The sequence below is a fragment of the Cryptomeria japonica genome, chromosome 4 (assembly GCF_030272615.1).
Source record: "Cryptomeria japonica chromosome 4, Sugi_1.0, whole genome shotgun sequence".
Taxonomy (NCBI): Eukaryota; Viridiplantae; Streptophyta; class Pinopsida; order Cupressales; family Cupressaceae; genus Cryptomeria; species Cryptomeria japonica.
In genome coordinates this window covers 756,540,356-756,546,355 of record NC_081408.1, presented here as the reverse complement: position 1 = coordinate 756,546,355, position 6,000 = coordinate 756,540,356, and positions in this window count along the sequence as shown.

The following is a 6,000-nucleotide window of genomic DNA, read 5'->3' as shown; positions in this document are numbered from 1 at the left end:
TGCACCCAAAAAGGAGCAAAAATGAGCAAGTTATGGCCATTTGAAGTTGAACTGCAAAATCAAAAATGCAAATGAGAGGGGGTCAAAAAATTTCCAAACCCTGCTGATGTGGCGCTGACGTCAGCAAAACACTGTCTTACATTTGACGGCCGTATGACCGTCGCCAAAACTTCGCTGCCTGGCTGACTGTGCGTCCGTACCGTACGGACGGATTACGTGGCAGACTGACTGGGTATTCCGTACTGTACGGAATGATGACGTGGCAAGGTGACGTGGCTGCTGATGTGGCGAACTGTCGTAGCTTCCGTACGGATGATGTGTCTGTACGGGTGTCTACGTGTCTTGCCACGTGGCGCGGTACGCGGGAGATGACGTGTCGGTACTGTCCACGTGGCGAAGGGTGCAGTGTGGAGACCGAGGGAAGCGGCCGGAGCGGGGCGGAGGGACGAGCGCCGGCAGGAGCTGACAGACGGGCGGTGGTCTCGTGCGAGGACGCTGGAAGACAGTCTGTGGCACGGTACGGGAGGTACACTGCGGGCGTCGGGCTCTACGAAAAAGCTGCAACCTGCAGGTAGGTACGGAGCACGGGGGGGGGGTCTGCGGACCCCCCAAACAATATTTTTTTTTTGTTTTTTTTTGCTTCTCTTTTCAAATTTTTTGATATTTTCGAATTTTTTTTTTTTCAATTTTTTTGATTTTTGATTTTTTTTTGAAACAATTTTCAGAATAAAATTTTTTTTTTGAAAAAAATAGAGCGATATTCGAAAAATCCGTACGATAAGCAAAATTGGGGAAAAAAATTTTCCTCACCAAAATAGGCCAACTTTATAACCAAAATTCATGGAAACGGCCTTCCGGACGCAATGGAGAGGTCGGATCTGGTCTAGGACGCCTCCAAATGACGATGCTCCTCAGATCTGCCTCTTGACGTCACAATAATGCCTCTTCAAGACGAATCAATGAAGCTCCAATAGCTCTGATACCATGTTGGATTTTGCCAAGATCAAGAAGTCATTGAAATGTACATGAAAGAGACATAATATATGGGACAAGAATAAACTGTATTCTCATTAATAGAAAATGATCAACAACCTGTTCAATAGTTACATACAATGTAGATGAGCCTGCTTATATAGGCAAGGCTAGGGATATGTATGAGCACACAAGTATGACATGTGGCTCAATAAGAAACAAGGGTAGGTAGGAAATAGGTGTGGGTAGGTAGGAGAAATAATATAATATTCCACATGAGGTGGATCACCCACCGAAGATGGAATTATCACTCCACAATAAGTGGATATGATAGTGTAATAACAAGATCAACACCATAAGAGGTGGAATTTCTCCTACACACACTATCCCAATGTGGCACAAACACCCAAGTGTCTCATATCCAAACTACTATGAAATGCATTATCCTAAGTAAACTTAAGTAAGTGTAATAATATCCATGATGAATAATTATTTACACCAACAGCCCAGGATTGTGATCTCTACACCATTATGTGGGAACTTGATACATTGATGGTAGGTAGATGGAACGGCTTGCATGGCATGTATCCAAGGTCTTCCTAACAATAGATTGTATGGCAGAGGAAGGTCTAGAACTTGACAGATGACGTGTTTCACCACAGGGCCCACTCGGATTGGTAGTACCACAGCTCCTTTGGATGAACGCTCTGCATCGTCATAGGCTTTGATTGTGATCTTCTTACGAGGATCCATTGATTCTATTGCATATCCCAAAGCGATTACCAACTGTAGTGTACAAATATTTAAGCCTGCTCCATTGTTAATCAAGACTTGCTTGATTCTATGTTGGTTGATAAAGCCTTCAATGTGTAGTGAAGCGTTATGAGGTTACTGGAAGGAAGAGTTGTCACTTTCGGAAAAAGTGAGACAAGGGGATGACTTTAGACTTCCAACCATGGCTTGAAATTGGTCTGTATTAAGGTTTGCAAGGACTGACGCCTCTTGGAGAGCTTGATCCAAGATTGTTTTATGAGATGGAGATAGGCGCAAGAACTCTAAAATGGATATAAGCGCAGGTGTTTTGTCTAATTGTTCCACAAGATTGTACTGCTTTGGTACGGAGGTGATGCCTTGTGGAGCTGCCTTTATGGTAACCTTGCCGCAACATGTAACAACATTGCAATTGGAGCTGGGATTCTTCATGGTTATAGTTGCAATTTGTTCACTAGCATCATACAGGTGATTTACAGTATAATTATACGCAGCCTGCGTATAATCAGTGGTATCAGTGCCTCTCCTGGAAGTGGAAGGACCCCTTTGATCTTGTGATGGAAGTGGATTTTTGAACATCAGATGATCATTGTTTGATGTTTTTGGGTCATGCCCTTCGATTTCAATATCACCTCGGTCAATAAGATCCTGAATAAGATCTTTCAATCTGTGACAATTGCTTGTCTTGTGTACTCTCCCTTGATGGAAATCACAATGTTCAGTATCCCTCCACCATGCAGGTTTGACTTGAGGTTCATAGTTTGATGTTTTAGGTAGAGTTACCAAATTTTGAGAAACCAGTTGTCGCAATACTATTTCGATGGGTTCCCCTAAGGGAGTGTAGGTTCACTTTTGTTTTTGTTGAAGAGGTCGGGGTTCATCGTGAGATGTGATGCAGCCTTGATTTGAAGGAACAACTGTGTTAGTCTGAGGTGATGGATTCTGTCCTGCAAATCAAACTACAGGTTGTGCACTTTTGATAGTTCTGGCATCCACAACCCCATCGTTGACGATATTTTTGTTTTTGTTCCAGAAGCTTGGTTTGTCACTATTGAAGCGTGGGTGAGGACCATCCTTTGGTTCATTATAGATTTTGATAAGTCCTTTCTTGATGAGAGCTCGCTCACATTTTAAGCCCTTGGTGTTCATGTCATTAAAAGAGTCTGTATCTTTGACATCCAGGTGAAATTCCATTTCTTCGTTTAAGTTGGAAATAAATATTTCCACTAGTTCTTGTTCAGGTAACTGAAGAGAACGTCTGCTAGACATTTGACGCCATCGTTGCAGGAATATTGAGAATAGTTCACCTGGTTTTTGTTTAGTGTTACACAGATCAGCCATGGTGATGTCGCGTTCAATGTTATGAGAGTAATGTGCTAAGAACTTCTGAATTAGCTCTTCAAAGGTCCTAATCCCACCTAGTAGTCGGGAAAACCATGATGTGGTTGTTCCTCCCAAGCTTTGGGGAAAAATTCGCATTAGGTATGTGTCCTCATATGCCACTTCGAGGCAAGCTGAATGAAATTCTCTGACATGATCGTGAGGATCTCTCTTTCCTCTATATTTTTCGAATTTGGGTGTTTCGAATCCCCATGGAAAGGGTGGCATATAAATATTTCTATCGAAGAGGGACAAATGTGATTGAGTGAGAATTGGTTGGTTTTTACACCACTATGAAGTTGTTGGGCGAGATTTTCAACTTGTTGCCGCAACATCTCCATTTCATTTGGAGGAGGAGGTGGTGGGTTACCTCGAGGAATGTTATATCTGATGGGATCTCTACCTCTTTCTTCTTCATGGTGACTTTGTCATTCTGATGCTTGTCTTAATTGGGCAAGATCAAAGTCAGAGGGGAGCTTGGCTCCTTCTTGAGCGAGCTTTAAAAAGTGAGCATCCGCATTGCTCCTGAGTATTTCATCAAAAAGTCTGTTAAAGAGAGGGTTATGCTGGGCCCTTTCTATTGTTACAGCAGTAGGAGTACTTGGGTTTTCGTCATTTGTATTTCCTCCAAGTGCTTCTTGAAATTCATTGATATTTTCCTCCTCTTCTTCTTCAATTTCTACTTCTCGTTGCCTTGATTGTGATCGGGTATGAGCCATTTTGTTTATGAGTTTTTGTTGAAGTTGAGCGAAAATGATGATGAGTTGTTGATGAAATGAAAGATTGATGTTTGGTGAATTGTGTTGCATGTAGATCTCTAGCACTTTAAAGGTAGATATAACCGAAATTCCTTCTTTGAATTGCTTGTTTGTTTGATAAGGTTTGATGTGATAAGGTACAGAGAAATCTGAGACGTGTTATAGATTTAACTACCTAGTAATGAGAGGATTCACTCATGAACTAGTTTTAACCTACGTATATGTGTCTCTTAGGATGAGCTTATCCTAGATGTAGAAACAATCTAAAAAGTGATGTGATGTGTTTGATTCAAGCAATATCTAAAAGAGAACTTAGGACAAGAACCTTTTAATGTTTTGAGAGTTGGAATAGATTGATGATGAAGTGATGATGTATGAGTGAGATGATGGATGAAATGTTTTAACTTCAATAAAAGCTTTGTGTCACAAATGGAACAAATTCTATCTCTTCCCTTTCGGGCGTTGGTGGCGTTTCTCGAGTTATGTTGTATGTGATACAAACGTTTGGGAAGAAGTTGGGATTAATCTTGCCTCCTTGGTTTTTGTGATAACTCAAAGCTCTATATTGCATAAAAGCTCTGCGGTTTAATGATTCTGAATCAAATTCGTTTGTTTTGCCTTGAAGGTAGAGATGCATGTGATGTAGAAAAACTCTATGAGAGACAAAGATTTGTCTATTTAGATAGAAGAATTTCCTCCTTTTGATCAAAGCCTTTGAACTCAATGGTCTTCTTTTCGAGTTGATGTTTTGATGAAGATTCTTCTTTCTCAAGATGTGAAGAATGGTCATAAAATTTGATTCTTTTCTTTGTTTTTTTTTCTTTTTTGTTTGTTTTTGAAAGATGTTTGGTTGGATGAATACTTGATTTGGTTTTTGGATTTTTCTTTGACAAGAAAACAAAGCAAGCACACAAACATAAGAATGTTGCCTTAAAAGGTACAAATGAGTATGGGTCTAGATCAACCCAATCTTTGGACCTTTTATGACCCTTTCTTTTAAGTGTTTTTTTAGGTGCTTTTCTTTCCAAAGCCTGAAGTCGGCTCAATTTGTACTTGGTCTTGACTAAAATGAAGACACCTCAAACACTTTGTGTAGACACCTAAAATTGTCATGTCCAATTAAATAAATATTTTATTTATTTAATTATGTAAGCCTAATTCTTCTATTAATTAAATAAATCTTTATTTATTTAATTTATTTATTTATCCTCTTCTAGCCTTATTTCTTATTTAAATAAATACCTTTATTTATTTAAATTACCCTTTTCCTAAATTAAATAAATATCTTATTTATTTAATTGATCCCACTTCCTCTATTAATTAAATAAATATTTATTTAATTAATTAATTCATTAGCCTTTTCTACCTATGACACGTGTCATTCATCTCTTAATTCATACACTACCTACCCCTCTTATTATTTTATTATTTTCTTTACCTACCCTCTAATCATAGCCGACCTCTTTTACACCTCTCAATCTTATCCCTCCATTTCATATAGTGTCTTCTATATAAGGAGATGCTTCCTTCATTATCAAACCCTGGCTAATCAATTTATGCACTTGACTACACTACGTTTTTCATATGAGATCCTACTTGCAACCACATTTCCATTCTTTGTTGAGCTCTTGTGCACATAAAATCTGAGAGCAAATATATCAAGCAAGATCAATGGAGATAGGAAGAATGGAGATCTAAACCCTATTGGACATGTGATGGTATAATCTTTGTGATTTCATTTGATTTGCATTGTCTTAGGTAATCTTCATATGTTATGGTAGATCTTTGTTGTTGTTAGGCTAGGGTTTTGTGGTTGAATTCATTTAGTCTTTCAATATTGTTGTTATCCATTTTCACCATATACATTTTGGCACGCCCGTTGGGACTCTAGTTCCTTTTGCATTTAACATCCTTGTTGCAGATTTTGTGTTTTGAAGTTGCAGATCTCACATTTTCGACAGTATTTTGGTATTTTCGCATCTACGTACTTTCGGATCGCGTTTTTGGTTTTCTGTCGCATCTACGACATCTAGGATCGCGTCCACACCCTCGACAGTATTTTATTTTTTTTGCAGATTCCGGAAATCGCGTCTGTGTTCCCTAGTCGCGTCTATGGGGT